The sequence below is a fragment of the Zosterops lateralis genome, assembly GCF_965231275.1.
Source record: "Zosterops lateralis genome assembly, chromosome: 1".
In the NCBI taxonomy this organism is placed as follows: Eukaryota; Metazoa; Chordata; class Aves; order Passeriformes; family Zosteropidae; genus Zosterops; species Zosterops lateralis.
The window spans coordinates 25,425,316-25,442,339 of NC_139762.1; positions in this window are offsets into that span (position 1 = coordinate 25,425,316).

The window sequence follows — 17,024 nt, forward strand, 5'->3', positions numbered from 1 at the left end:
CAACTGGTATCTGTATTTCCATGGAAAGACTTTATTCCTTAATAAATAAACTTGGTTTTTTACTTTGAAGAAAGTAAAACCAAGAATAAAAATTATGACAGGATAATTCTAGGACCATCTGAAACCCTTTAAAATTAAAATAAATATAGTAATAATTTTTTCTTCCTTGTTTCTTATGCAGTTTTATTAACATCATTTAGCTTTTATATCCATTGCAGATATTTTGAAGAGATCACTGCTATTTCCATGAATGCAGGAGATTTTGAGTACACTACAACATCAGGTGTTCTGGAAATACAGAATTCTATTAACTACAATCGATGTCCTAAGTTTTGTATCTGTGATTCTTGGCAAGCTGTGCTTCCTTATTCACTCAATGGCAGAGATATCCAAACAATTATGATAATAAAATAATGGGAGAGTGGTGGGAGGAAGGTGAAAATGAGAACAGAAAAGAGAACAGGCAAGGTTAATAACTCAAAATATGTATCTATGTTAAAAAAATTACACAGTGCTCTCTCACTATAACATTGTCAAGGACATTTTCCTGCTTTTAGGAAGGGCTCTCTTTTCACAGATGCAATCATAATAAATACATTTTGTTTTCACTCAAAGAGGAAAAATATTTACAAATATATTTTTCACTCTTCTTAGTTATTTAAATATTTTTGAATAGAAGACCTTTAGAAATTATACAATGGCCCATTATTTGCAAGATTTGTTTACCAAATGTTCCAAGACTGTAGAAAGTAGTAGAACCTGGTTAATAAGGAAACTATACTACCAAAGTAGGAAGTTATCTACAGGGCTATGGAAAGCAGTCATTAGGAAAGGGAATTCTGTGATAAATAGCAGAGCTATGTCAGACAACATACATTTTGAGGTTGTCTGAAGGATCTCCAAGGGGTAGTGAAGGCAAAGCAACAGCCAGCTACTATGGGAACCCTTCATCCCATTATGGGACCTTTAGGTCAAAGTTCATTCAGAGCTCTTTCTTGCTCCTAGAGCTCTGAATTAAGAAGAATTCTGTCTGGAAAAAATTAGCTTCTCGTGTACCAAAAGCATAATGAAGCCTGGCTATGGTTTGTTCCTTAATGAAAGATCTGATGGAAACATTGGTCAGAAGCCCTTGGCCAGGAAACATTGGTCAGGAGCCCCTGTGCTCCTCTGGCATCTTTCCATAGAGCACAGGCTGCTGCAGTCATAGGAGACTGGCCAGCAAAATAACAGTCTTACTGCCTAAAAGGTGGTGGAGCGAATTTCCAAATATTCACACAATGTCCTTTTGTCTGCTCCCTTTTTAAAATTTTGTAGGCACTTAATTATCATTGAGAACTCTACCTTTTCTGATCAAAACTGGGCAGCAAGCTCAACAAAGTATTTGCCTAATTTTAAAAAAGATACTCCAGAATATTAGGATTCTGGCTTTTAACACTCTACAGTAAAATAAAACAGAAGTAAATATGGTCTATAGTCTCTCTTCAGCTTCTGCATACCTGACCAAGGCAGATAGTCTTATCAGCATGTTCACTGTGTATTTACTGGTCATGTGTCACTGGTGCCTGAAGGCAGTGTCACTTCACTGTAACAGATGATAAAACTTCAATTTTCACTGGATGTGTCCAAACATATTTCTCCTTTTCAAGAATAAATAGTTAATTTCTTCCAAAACAATGAGTGCAAATGTGATTTTAGAAGTGCTGATACTGTCCTGAGATGTACTAAGAGTAATAGGCTCCTCTGACAGGAGGAATTCTTTGCTGAATTCCTAGATAAATGCCAAGTTTTGGAAAGATTGGTGGCTTCACATTAATCGATATAGGTATGTACCTCACAATGAGCTTGGATTTAATGCTCCCTTAAAATTAATTTTGCAAAACCTCTTGAATTAAGAACCTCACTTCTCTTTCTTTCTGCATCATAGGTTGCTCTTGGAGACGACATCCATGACGTTCAGATATGAGGTGATAATAAATACCATTTGCACATATACCTTGTCCTCCCTGTTGCAGCTCCAAGCCTATTGCCAGCACAATGAGGTGGCTGGTCTTGCAGAGATCAGTGGAACCACTGGATCTCCAGCAGTGCCAGATGAATTTTGGTTGGGAGCTCTGCTGTTGATTAAGCCTGTGGCTGTAGCTCAAGTACAGAAAGGGAACACCCATCCTTTCATAAAGGGACTGGAAACAGCAAAGACTTCAGGTATAAGTAACAGCAAAAGTACTAAAACTGCTAGGTTTTCTTTGATGCATAATTGCAGAAGAAGGACTAGAGATAATGCAGTGGAAGGTAGAAGTGAAGCTTTTGCCAAAAAAATTCATTGCCATTATGAAGATCAGGCTCTTTCAACACATTTGTATGCCGGTAAAGTCAGCTGTCCACTGATGCTTATTGTTCTTCTACCACCTGTTTTTGCTCATTTCCCCTTAATGCAATCATTTATACATTTCCTAATCTCCTTTAGTCTAAAAAGAAAAAAATCAGTGCATGTCAGTGTAATAAGAGAGAGTCTGTGTTATCACTAGCACAGATAGAAAAGGTTTTGTGAGAGTCTCAGGCCCTCTCAGGCAATATGTTTTATCCCCCTTTATTTAGATCGGGATGGACTCTTCACAGCTGTTAGTCTGTAGCAGCAATTCTATTAATTTCAGCAAGGGTAGATTAATTCTTAGCTGTGCTGAACAATCAAATACTTATCTCACTTTGCTTAGCATTCTTCTTCTTTTGTGTGTTCCACTACGTACAATCCCTCTTACAGAAAGCCGTGCTAATAATACTGCAACACAATTAAATTTGTCATATGCCACCTCTGATTACAGAGCTTAGCAATCAGTCTGAAGGGTTTCATTTGGGGACTTTTAGGAGATAGACAGCACAAGGTCAGATACCAGAAGGAATGAAGCTGAAGGTTATAAAGCTGTTTTGAAGAAACCATTCCTGGAAATGTTTTTGTTGAAAATAGTCTCATACAAAAGTTAAGACCTAGGGACCTGTTCTAGCCTGAAATGAACCTGAGATCCTGAAAGGACTTTCTGATGATATTGTGCACAGTTATAACTATGCATATTTCCGAACATTTGATGGCAGGAAAAACCTCTGAAAACCTTTAAAATATTTAATAAAAATTTCTTATACACTGTCTGGATAAGAAATTCTTTTTAATGAAAAGCATTGACTTTTAAACCACACAAACCCAAACCCTCTTCACATCAAGTTTCAAGTCAGCTCTTTCAGAAACTGCAAAAAATGGAGCATGTCTATCCAAATCAGCAGTGCTTGGTGTGCTCCTTTGAGGCTCCATTTCCCAGCACAGGAGGGACATAGAGCCATTGGAGCAAATTCAAAAGAGGGTCACAAAGATGATCAGAAGGATGAGTCACCTCTTCTAAGAGGAAAGATTGACAGGGTTGGGGTTGCTCAGTCTGGAGAAGGGAAGGCTGCAGGGTGACCTTATTGCAGCCTTTTGGTACTTGAAGGGGGCTTATAAGGAGGTGGGGACAAACATTTTAGCAGAGCCTGTTGTGAAAGGACAAGGTGCAATGATTCTAAGTTGAAAAGGGATAGAGTTAGACTAGATATAAAGAGATTTTTTTTTACAGTGGGGGTAGTGAAACACTGGAATAGGTTTCCCCGAGAGGGAGTGGATGCCTCATCCTTGAGAACATTGTCATGTTGGATCAGGCTCTCATCAAACAGATGTAGTTGAAGGTGTCCCAGTACATTGCAAGGGTGTTGGACTAAACAATATCTAAAGGTACCTTTCAACCTAAACTTTTTTATGGTTCTATGAAATGTCAGTGAACTACATCTATTTCTACAACAAAAACTTTATTACAGATTTCTCGTCTTCTGCAAAAATTCTTACAGCTGTAATTCACTTCACTTTTAAAGGAGCTGAGTGCAGTGTCCATTTGTATCATCAAAAGCCTTACTACTTTCATGATTCCAGCCTACCACATGCAACCAGCTATCACCATGGTGCAGATTGTGCAGCCAACCTGCATTTATGGAGCAGTAGAGTTATTTATTAACACAATAATTATCCTGAATGACAAAATAACTGCCTTCCTGTCTTTGTATTTAATGACATAGCATTAAACTGTGGTCTCTTGTCACCCCTAAAAAGACAAATACTAGAAGTACCTGTGTTTAATAGATAGTATTGACACTTCCCATTGCTTCATTACTACTGACAAATTGTCTATGTGGCCTAACAGTGTAGAGGTATCTAATCTGCTTCTAAAGGAGACATATTAAATACTAAGGAACATGATGTTCACTGCAATATTTGAGAAACATACATAGCTAAGTTGACTTTAGTGCTTGTAGTAGTCAAGGTGACAGCTTATTTAGAGGATTCTATGCAGTTCAATGCAACAGGCAGGCAAACTTTTACTGCAGACAGAAAATGAACATTCAACAAGAATCAGCCACATATGAAAGATGTAACAACAGGCCTTTTTAGCAGACACTGTATAACAACTGAAAAACTCCTTAGGGAAGTGGCTTAAAAAACTCCAATACAATGTCCAACAATTAAAAAGTGCCCAAGATGGCAGATGTCACAGCTTTAGCATAAATCTGGTGAATTATCAGTGTTGGTGCTGCTCTGCCTGATACAGACTTTGCCAAATGTGGACCTGGGTTCAAGGATGTACCATGGTTCCAATAGGGTGCACTGAATCCACAGGGAACTGCAGTCCCAAGGGTGGCCAGATCCTTCCCCACGTGTCACACTATATGAATTTGGAATAAAAATGAAGACTTTTATTTTAGTTTTTCATTTGTGGAACTACAATTCCTTTGTATTCCATATTATCTGCTATTCCATTTCTCCTATATTTTTTCTGGTGTCCCTAGCTTCTAAATTTAAAGCTAAAGTGGATGAACATTAAACACTAGTTTCTCCTTGAATTTTACCTTTTCTCATATGCCTCTCACGGAGCCATGGCATACTATAATTTGCATGAAGAAGTAACTTCCCATTCCACATCTCCATGTCATGATCAGGTCACCAGGTCACCTGTGGGTTCATTTCTCTGGTAATATAGTTGGATGCTGTAAAACAGCTTTTTTAAAAAACAATAATTTATTCATCTTTTCACATTTTGAGAAGTTTGCTGTCCTTTACTCTCTCTGCTCATCCAATCCCTTTCATTCAGTCAGTCCTTACAATATCACCTGAGAATGTGTTTGTATGCTGCTTTTATTTCATTCTCATTTATCTCTGAATACCCATCTCCTCAGCATTCAGTTCAGCCAACACAAATCGTGTCATATCCTCTGGCATATATTATTGGGTTTGCTGTAGCCCAGTAATATTTTTTTAAGAATACAGAAGACTCAAATTATAAAGTGTTTCTGTGGTATATCTGTGTTGATACAAGGTGAATGAGGACTCAGTCCAGAAAAACACTATAGTCACTTAACCTGAAAAAACCTCTGCCTTCCCTCTATATTTAAAATAGCTGGTTTTAGCTATACTGGGATGTTTTGACACCAATCACAGGAAAAAAAATAATTTTAAGAAAAGAAAAGATAAAATAAATTCTCCAAGATGCCTGATATGAATGACGTTAAGCTTCAGAACAGCAGCACAAAAATTTGAAAAAGTATATAGCAAAGGAGATAGCTTCAGAAAATACTCGCCATCACAGTGCTATATTATTTTAATAGTCTAATGAAAAGAGATCTCTCAGCAGCTTAGCTACAGTCCCAAGAGAGGGCTGTTGTGATATGTAGCTGCCTTGAAAACCTCATGCTAAGTGAGCCAGGAAATGTCCTGGCCCTTAAAAAATGATATGACAAGATACAGGGAATTAAACAGATACAAGGCAGTCAGGCTGAGCTTTTTGAATTTTCACCTGGGATCTTGGAGCAAGAATGGAAACCTTAAAGAGAATGGCAAAAATGCTATCTAAAGTTTAAGTGTTTCATCTCAAAAACAACAGAAAACAGACTTTGGTTTGCTTTTTTAATTTAGGTAATAAAATTTCCAGACTGTACATACTCATCTAGTTATTACAAAATATTTCTGTTAACAGAGAAGCTGGGAACAGTGAACACAATGAAAATACAATGTGTATAGTTTGAAATCAGGCTTATTCTAAGTACTTTTCTCACACATGGAGGTTTTCACTAGCTGCCTAGATCTACAGATAGAAGATGGAAAGAGCCTGTTTCAAAATGGCAAATATTGTTAAAAGACTGCTGAAAAATGTAGGATTCAGTCCTGGAATCAGGTATTTGGCATTTGAATGGGACTCTTCAGCTCCTTCTTAGCCAGTCTCATACGAAATCACATACTGTAAATTTCTAAGAGACTGTAGTCAGTCTTACCACATGAATCCTAATGAAACTGTCTTATTCGCCAAATCAATGTGTATAAACAACTTGAATTTAAATTTTAAAAAAATCTTTCTAATTTTTCAGCTTTAATGACAATGTACATTGACATTTAGAAGAGCAAGTTATTTTTTATAAAGATCTTATTTACTAATGCTGATAATAGCTTTTGGAGTTACCTTCATTATGTGCAAGCTCATAACTTTTACATGTGGAGACAAGATTCTCAGGTTTCTGTGTATTACAAAGATATGGGTATGAAAAACTGTGCTGAAACTCTAAAATTCTTTTGGATTTCTAGGGCTGAATTAGACAATTCAGGAAAGAAAAAAATGAAAGCCTTAAGCCTCTAAACATTTGCACAGTGTATGGTTTGGCCATTGATCAAAGCAGCAGAGGTCCAAGGAAGAGCTGCAAGAACCCTGGTGGATGTGTTAAGGACTGCAATTTTGTTGTATTCTGTCTATTTTATGCTCTCTCTCTGAACATCATTAGCTATATAATCTTCTAGACTGAATATGAGGGACTCAGCTGACAGAGTCTGGATGGAGCATATACAAAAACCAAAGCCTTCAAATCCATGAACATGCATATTGAAAACATACATCCAAAACAAAATAGAACCTTAAATGGCTTGTAGCACATATACAAACCAGCAGCTTGGTTAGGTGATACAAGCACAGAATATATACACTCATTTCAGCTACTGTATGACCAGTTTTGACAGTGAATGCTTGAGAAAATTGCAGCCCAATATGTTTAACAGAAGTTTAAATACCATAATAAATACCATAATAAGTGTGTGTTATTCCTCTAGGTCTAAACAGTGATTTAAAACTTCTTATAAAAGCAAATGTACACAAAAATACTTTCATAATCCACTGAAATCTCATAACAACAGACAAAATTGTAGCTATATTAATACCATGTATTCATTAAGTGAAAGAACAAAACTTACAGCCCTAGAGAGAGACAAATTTGCAATGAATCACTCTTTGAGAATTAAATGTGAAAATTAAAGCAATTAAATTATAAGCTACGGTAGCAGTATGCTTTGCCTGGAATGGGGGAAAAACAACTCAAACAATGCTCTATTTGCAAAGCTGTCACTAGTGAATGGAAAAAGGGTTGTCTTGCTGCTTCTGGTGTTGAATAATGCTGAAACCAGCCTGATTCAATTCCAAAGTTAAGCACCCTGACAGTGAGGGGAAGATGCAGCAGAAGTGGTGAAGCACCTGATAAAGGAACCAACAATCAATACTTTTGATACCTCATCTAAAAATGCTGAGTTAACATGACTGACAGTCAATGACTTTATACTATAAAAGTCCCTTCCCATTTTTTAATGGTGCAGTCTACTAATGCACCCCTTCTGGGAGTGTGTGTGGAGGTTCTTCCCTTGGGTGGGGATGCTCCTCAAGGTTACTCCTCAAGGCTGAGTGAAAGAGGTTTTCCTATGGTTGTGAGTATGGGTGAGTAGCATCAATCTCTACTTAATAATTATGTTTTCTGGCTTTAATATAATTGCATCAGTGTAACTTCAAAAAGAGTGCACTATGCTACTAGTTATAGCCACTTATGCTGTGTAGCAAATAATTCTGGTTATGATTTTTAGTCTAGTGATTATCATGATAAATAATTTATTTTTATATAAATATATCTGGTTTGTCATCTTTAATCCTGAAGGGTGAAGTTGTATGAAGGGCAAATTACACCTATACAATCCTATATTCTCCTTTAGACACAAAATGTTGAAAAAGTTTGAGTCTGATACTGAATTCAGCCACAATTAGACTCCTGTCAGAGAAGGAGATTAGGATCCAACTTGGAGGGCTTCTCTAATAAACATTGTCTGAAGCTCCTATTTCTGCCCTGACAGCCCCCAGACACATTTCCAGGCTAAAAGCTGTAATTAAAACAAAATGGCTTGCTGAGAGTGCAAAAAATTTTACTTCACAATTTCTTCATTTTTTTGTCACATAGGCTACAGTCTTAAGCTGACTCTCTATAACATCCTCTTCTGTGTGACTAGGTAGAGGCCTTTTCTTTGTCCATCCCAGTTAAATCTACAGTATTTCTACATAAGTCTAAATAACATTAAGACAAAACTAAGACATTTCTTAAAACTAGATAGAAAGATGTATAATTTTGTTTTTCCTTTCCTCCTCATCCATCCTTATAGCCTATCAGATTACTCCCTATTGCCACAGATGTTTGTCAAAGTAATTCAGTCAATCTTTTCTTGCTTTCCAGTCTGCCTTTGGCACTCACCCCTTACAGACTCCAGACTATGGAGGCTCCTCTTTTCCCTTAGAGTCTGTGTATAAAAAACCATAAGGTAGCAGAAAGGAGGGCTCAGTTTCATAACTGCTGTGCTCAGATTGCTCAGGGAAATGAAGAGTCTGATCTGCTGTGGGAGAACTTGAAAGTAAGAAAAGATGTGTATCACCTCACTCATTTTTCAAACCAAATATCATCAGCTTGAAACTGAAAACAAAAATTGAAAGAGCAAAAAGAGAAAGGTAAATTTACGGTGAAATTCACTCTGACATTTCTCTGTTATGAGGCCACAGTTACTTAATTTCACTGACCAAACCTTACAATAAAACACAAGTTATTTAGATAACACTTATTATAATCTCAGTCACCTAAAAATTAATTAAAAGTTATATTGGTACTAATAGATATTAATTCACATAAATGGAAAATGAACTTTGTGAATTTCTGCTTTTTCTGGTTTTTATTTCTCTCTGCTTTATATCTTTGTAGAGGGCAAATAGAACATAACAGTACAGAATAATGCTAATGAAATTCTTTATACTTTCATAGCTTGCTCCATTACTCTTTGCTTGAAAAGAATGTACTGTGCTCTGTTCTGGCCCAAGAAAATAAAACTGCCAATTATTATTTATTTCATCCTAGAAACTATTTACCCAACCAGTACAGCAATATGTAGCAAAATAAAACCTACACAACCAAGCAACTTCTACATTTACAAATAGAAAATTACCAAGCAAATTTTAAATTGAAGAGATAAAGTAAGAGGTGATGTCAATATAATCACAAATTTTTAAAGGATTTTCCTAAAACTTGGGAATTTTCCTGCCTACTTTTGTTCTGCATACTTCCCTGCCAATATAAATAGCAAAAGTAGACATAAAGGTCAGTCAGTATGCTGGGGGAGCATCAGTGATCTTTCCTTCTACAGTTTGCTGTTGCTTTACAAATTGCAAGTATTGAAAGAAAGAACATGAGCCATCATAAATACCATAATGCATTCCAGGACATCCTTTCATAAACTTTTTGAGTCAGATTAATAAAAAGACTAAAAAAAACCCCAGCCTATATTTTCTATAGGAATATTGTGATTTAGGCAGCCTTTGGATTAAAATAATGCAGAGGTGGTTTTGATTAAAACACATTATATGCCAATTTTTCTCTATATGACATATGTGGCATATGGAAGCCACATCTGTAAGTCTGGAGACCTACCCATACTCCACTGAATTCAACAAAATAACTATTCCCATCTACATCAACGGATTTTGTCTCTATATTTATTCCTTGTTTCATTATTGTGAGCTTATATTTTTTCAATATTTACATTTTCTATGCTTCTTTCTCCATTCCACCTTCTGCTTTTAAAATTGTTTGTGCCATCACTTCCCTGTCTCTACTAGAAATCCTTCTCTTGACACATCCTATTTTCATGTTCACTTTTTTCATATGACATCATATTTATGAATGTTGACTATCTTCTGATAGAGTCATGTAATCTTTTTGTGTTTGCTGTTCTCAGCTAATAAGCTTCGTCCACCTAGAGCAAAAATTTTTACTCTTAAATTCATGGCATTGCAGGCAGCATTGTTACATTTATAATTTCTATTATTTTTATACTCTGAGTCATCTAGTTCCTGCAGAAAGATATTCTGATGTTCATCTGTATTCACAGTACCTTGCACCTTCTGTCTGTCATCAGCCAATTCTATTCCCTTATTCTAATGGGGCCAGGGTCATTAATGAAAGCAATTAATGTCCTGGGTCACTATAGGATTCTGTCTCACAAGAATGCTCTGGGTAAGCTCTTTTTTTTTTTTTTTTTTTTTTTTGCCAGACTCAATTTTTCTCCTGCTGTGCTTTCAGTTTTAATTCCTTGAGGAATTCCAACAGCTGCCTCCTCCAGTCCACCAGTTGCACTTGCTTTTTGCGAGGGGAACCAGCCAGAAGATATCAGTCTTGGCTGTCAAAAGTGCTCTTCCAGAACCAGGTATCACAGAGATGACACAGAGACTCTGGTTTGGCTCCCACGTTTCACATTTTTAGTTCAAGTGAAAGAAAGAGTGTTTGTCCCTAGCACACTTTCTTATTTGCCATATCTTACTTTTGTTATTATATGATACAAGCGTTTTTTCTTTCTGACAGTCACAAGCACTGGCTTCATATAAAGATTGACCTTTACTTCATTACTGACAATAAGCAAGCTTTGAATGTGTATTTGATAAGCTCACAGATATCCACAGGGGCTTCATACAAAAATAGACTGTGGCTCTGGAAATTACACAGGAAGAAATGAAAAATGTAACTCAAAGTGTTTTGATTTCCCTTGCTAATCACCAGGAGGAGGAACCTCTCTCATATCTTCTGGATAGAAAATCAAAGCCAATGCTTCACTTTGTATGTGAGAAGGTCATAAAAGCTGATTAACCCAGTCTGAAACCTCTAAAATATTCAGGAAAAAATTAAGACTGGGTAGTAGACTTCACAAAGCACTTCAAAATGGAAAATATAATTATATTTTCATAAATGCCAGTTTTGACAAAACTAATTTCTGGTTGAGAAAAAAACAAAAAACCCAGAACTCTGGAAATGTTCTGGGTTTCATCGTTCCAGAATGGCATACCTTGATGTTTCAACTTGAAAACTGCTTTTAAAATGATTTTTTAAAACATGTCTATTGTAAATTACTGACTATTTATTTTGACAGTTTTTACAGCTTATCTCAATTTAGGATAAACTGGTTTACAACCAAGTCCAATTTCCAGTGTCACTGATAGGACTTGTTTATCTATAAATACATACCAAATCTCTCTTTCTTGTGTGTGGGAATAACTCATAGATTTTTTTTTTTTTTTTTTTTTTTTTTTTTTTTTTTTTTTTTTTGTCTCATACCATGAGATGCCTTTTGGTCATCATTCCACCTGAAAACCATTTTCTGAAGCACTTCTGAGGTCTGGACTTCAAGGCTGCTTTAGGCAGTTGTATGATGCTCAGGCTGGAGGTAGTTCTGGCTGCTACTGAGCTTTGGACCACTGGCTTTTCATCTACTACCAAAGGAAGCAGCTCCTCAAATCTTCTGCTATAACTGTATCCATAAGCACTCTAACTGCTTCCACAAGTATTCTTTGGAGACTGGCAGTAAGGACAGAAAAATCTGAATTTAAGACAAAACTGAGGACATTTTACCACACACTTGCTCTTGTAATGCAGATACATAAAGACAGGTCCTGAACTGTGGCTATAAAACAGCAATACATAAAAGCATAACTTCATCTGCTTCTCTGTATGAAGCTTCAGAGTTCTTGGTGGAAAGCATGAAGTCACTGCCTGATGGCACTCTGATGAGTGAAAATTGTGTGCAGTAACACTTGGGGGAATTAAATTTAAAAATTGACATGCCACAAGCTTCTACACAGCTAGTAGAAAATAGGTTGCTAGCAAAAAGGACAAGCTGGAGATTATAAAGTCAGTCAAAAGTAAAAGTGGTTTAAATGGAACTGAAATTATAGGGGCATTAGAGTATCAGCATTCATAAAAAGCAAATGCTCCTTTCTGAGACAGGTGCTTCCATAGGGAGACACTTCATTATAATGCTATGATGAATTTAATGCTGGTCTGCTTTACTGCAGTGCTAGGAACATACGTCCTTTTGCTTACTCTGAATTAAAGCGGATATTTTATCTCAGTAATGTTTAATAGGTCCAAATTATTTAACAGAGAAACACAAACTGTTTTCTGTTACCAGAAGGAGAAATTAGGGACTTGCAGTACTGTTTGTTTTAATTTTTCTTGAGGTCAAAACCTATATCTAAAAATATGCATTCATTGAAGCACAGTTTTGGAACTGTGAACTCCTTGTTGGATTTCTATAGCCTACAGCATGTAGGAAATCAGATTAGATAGTCGAAAAGTCCCTTTTGAGGAAGTCTTAGAACTGCCAGCATTGCTGTACAGTGCCACCTAATGACACAGAGTGGTTCTCATGAGAGCCATTCTCAAGGCTGTCATAGAAGTGGGAAGTTCTGCAAGACATCACAATCAATACTTTATGGATTCTACAGATATCTTTAAAATGCGTATGTCCACTAAAATGTATAAAAACACAGGGTTTTTTACTTAATACCCTTCAGAAATAAAAGAAAAACATGTGCAAGAGGAAAGCTTAGGTATCTACTAAGTGCACTCTAAGCTATCAGTGCTTTACTGACCTGTTGCATACTTGGCAAAGCTATATGAAGACCTTTGGCAGCAAGGAAAACAGAAAATTCCCTTTAAGACATAGAACATGTTTTAGCTTGTGGAAACAGGCTTAGAATAGAATATTAGCAAGGATACAGTGACTGCAAAGGAAAAAAAGGCAGATGTTTTGTAACATTTCTGGGATATTGAAATTAGCTGTATTCAGAGACAGATGCTCTCCATTAAAAATGTGTCAGCCCTTTGGAATCCCATTATTAACTCTGCTGGGAAATGTTGTCACAGTGTATAAGAGACTACCTCCAGACCATAGCAGATAACCAGGATATTTTGCAGACATTTTCATTTGGTGGGGCACAATTATCAGTACAACCATCACCTAAGGAAACTGATTGACTTCAAAACTTCTTGTGGGTAGTTTAGCTCCCTACCTTGTTTCCTCTGGGTTCTGTAATTTTGTTGGCCACAAGAGAATATTTTTATTTCCAAATTGGTCTTCCTCCTGTATGCTGTACTGAAATTCTTGCTGAACTGTGAATGTATCCTTTAGAAAAATGTCTGGGAGAGGTTTCAAGGTTTCTGCAGTGTTTAGTAGTTTAAACCCTTTTCTTCTCACAATGACCATGTCTAAGGAGCAGCTAGTGTGACTGCTCTTGAATTGACGGGCTTCTGTCACTACACTGTTCTTTTGTATTTTTCATTTTCTCATTAGTGTATACTTCTTGATATGCACTCCTTACATAGCCAGGGTTGTGCACTGGTGTTCTTGCTGGACTCAGAGAGGCAAATCCTCCTGTACATGACAACCACCTTGGAGACCTCTGAACTGGTTTCCAAAAACCAGGTGCATCTGCATGATACAGCAGCAGCACCCATCAGCAGCAGCTGCCCTGAGGTCAGAATTGCTCTGTTGTTGTGCAGCTTTGTATGGGGGCCACTTCCAGAGCAGCTTCCTCAGCAGAAGTTGGCCTAGTTCCAGCATGACCTGTGGGCCCTATGTTTCAATCCTTGCAGAGAGTGATACCCGTGTTAGCATTTTGTTGTGTTTAGATACCACCTTGAAAACCTTTGAGAGAAAAATATTGTCTGCCAGCTAGTCATCTGATTAAATGGAACTGGTAAACTGTCAAGTTACAAGTACTTAGAGGATAATAAGGTGGTAAATCAAGAGGTTAAATGTGTTTGCAGAAACATAGTCAAAATAATGTCTGTCTTCATAGGGTAAATAAGTCAGCTGGAGTTGTGTCAGTAGCAGACTTTTATGTATTTGAGCCTAAAAAGAGCTACTGGCAATGCAGCAAAGGGATCTGAATTGAACAATCATAAAAACAGATGCACAGAGAGCAGTTTGTTGCAGAGTTTGATGCTGAACTGGAAGACTGCCTCAAGTGAGGCTCCACAAAGGTCCCAGCTGAACTTGCTGGTTGATATTTTCATCAGCAGCTTGGATAATGGAATGAAAATCATGGTTTATAAAGATTTCATCAGGCACTAAGTTATAAGGAGGGCTTGGAGAACAGGCTCAAAATTCACACGACATTGCTCAAAGGCCGTTAAATGAAATCCAGTGAGGATATATGTGAAGTACTGTGCTGAGAAAAATAATACTAATGAAAATCAGCAACTGTTAGAACCAGTTCCATGGATCTATACTTGTTCTCTGAAGTCAGAAAAATTTTGCCCAGGTAGCTATACATATTGACTATGTGCTGGCCATGTTGAAAGAGACTGATTGAATTATTTGACACATGTATACAACATTTTTTTCCTCTAGAGGGAAACAACAATAAAATGCTCATTCTCTGTGAAGAATGGGGCCATAGCCAGTGTTTTTTGACAGTTCAGCCAGTTCAGTATTTTAGTACAGTTGGTTCAGTTTTGACAGAATCTGTGTGAGAATCACACAAGCCAACCATCTCATTTGGTAGGGGGGGGGTTTGTTTGTTTGGGAGGTTTTTGTTTGTTTGTTTTTGTTTGGTTGTCTTTTTTTTTTTTTTTTTTTTTTTTTTTTTTGGGGGGGGGGGAGGGTGGCTATAATTAGAATAGAATAATTAAGGTTTGAAAAGATCTCCAAGACCTTTGAGTTCAACCTTTGATCAAACGCCATCATGCCAACTAAACCACAGCACAAAGTAATTTCTTGAGCTCTTCCAGGGATGGTGACCCCACCACTTCCCTGGAGAGCCCATTTCAATGCTTGACAAGCCTTTCCATTAATTCCTCCAACCTGAACCTTCCCTTCAGGCTATATCCCCTTGTCCTATCAAAAGCTGCCTGGGAAAAGAGACTGAGACTGCTATCCTGCTACAGCCTCCTTTCAGGTAGATGTAAAGAGTAACAAGGTCTTCCATGAGCCTCCAGACCAAACAACTCCAGCCCCCTAGATGCCCCCATTTGACTCATTCTCTAGACCCTTCACCAACTTTGTTGACATTCTCTGGACACACTCCAGCACCTCAATGTCCTTCTTGAAGTGAGGGTTCAAAACTGGACACAGCACTCGAGGTGCAACCTCACCATAGTTGATGACCAATTCCCCAGTCCTGATGGCCACACTATTGTTGATACAGGCCCAGGTGGCCTTCTTGGCCACCTAGGCACACTGCTGTCTTATGTTCAGCCACTGTCATCCAGCACCTCCAGGTCCTTTTCTGCTGGGCCTCTTTCCAGACACTCTGCCCCAGCCTGCAGTGCTCCATAGGGTTGTTGTGATCCAAGAACACCTTGCCTCTTTGAACCTCAGCCCATTGATCCAGATCCTTCTGCAGATCCTTCCTACCCTCCAGCAGATCAACACTCCCTGAGAGCTCTGTGTCATCTGCAAGCTGACTGAGGGTGCTCTCAACCCCTCTGTCCAGTCATCAAGGAAGATATTCAATAGGACTGGCCCTTGTTGTGGTGCGTTTTGGCTTTACCAAAATTTCTGCATGCTTCTGTTATTTGTTTTATAATGGTTTTTCCCTTACCCCCATGTTAAAACCCCTGTTGGATTTTCCCTGATTGTGGGTCCTGTCTGTCACCCTGCAACCTGCCCAGAAGCCTGGAAAGTTCTGGTGAGGCTGTGAGGTGATTCATCAGGTTTTCGGTTCCCCACTCCCTTTTTTTTACATATAAAATTGTTCTCTTGTTCTGGGTCACTCCCCCTCTGTTCTGGGATTGGTTCTAGATTGTCCTCTGCCCCTGTCCATGCCCACTCTATTTAAGCAGAGACCCCAGAGGGAAAAGTTCACTTCTTCACGTGGGCCCTCTGGGTGAAATAAAACCTGGATACACCCACGTGGAAATTCTCCTTTATTCCTCACCATCGCCACGCTTCAGCCTGAGGCCAAGACCCACAACATCGGAAAGGTACCAAACTGTACCTTAAATGTGGATTCAGTGCAAGAGCTGGCCAGGGAAAGCAAACTGAACCCCCACAGGCCCCAGTACTGAACCTTGGGGAACTCCACTGGTGATCCACCACCAAACGGAGGTAACTCCATCCATCACCACTCTCTGAGTCTGGACATCCAGACAGTTTTTAACCCAGAGTGCACCCACCCAAGCCATGGGCTGCCAGCTTCTCCAGGGGAATGCTGTGTGAGACTGTATAGAAGGCTTTACTGAATTACAGATAGATTACATCCACAGGCAATTCTTATTCTCTTTATCACACTGACAATTGCTGCAATGAAAAAAAAAAAGGAAGAAAAAGAATTTTTTAAAAAATTAATTATTCACATTCTTCTTTCATGTGATTTTTTTTCCTGTTGCTGATTTTTTATATCCAGGTCTGTGGACGTCACTAGAAAGTGATTATGTAAATGCCAAAGTTCATTACTCAACAGTATTGATCATTAATAGATTCTTAACTTCTTAACTTCCTCAGTTATTTCTTGCAGTGGTTAGTGAGCTGAACTTGTTACTTCTTAGATATCCACAGAAGTGCTGCCCAAGTGACCAGCACTTCCACAGGCACAGCACCTGCTGGGAGCACTAGCATTACAGAAGCTCAGCTACATACAAGTAGAACGGAAGGTTTCAGAGCCTGCATTGATTTCACCTTCTGGGGATCACAATGTGGGTAGTTCTGGCTGAACTAGAAAACTCATGGAATTTGGTTTATCTGACCTAATTTGGACATGCACTCGAAGGTGAAGAGCGCTGCTCTCTTTACTCCAATGAGACCAGTTTGGTCTTGTTGGTTTAAAGGGATTCCAAGATGG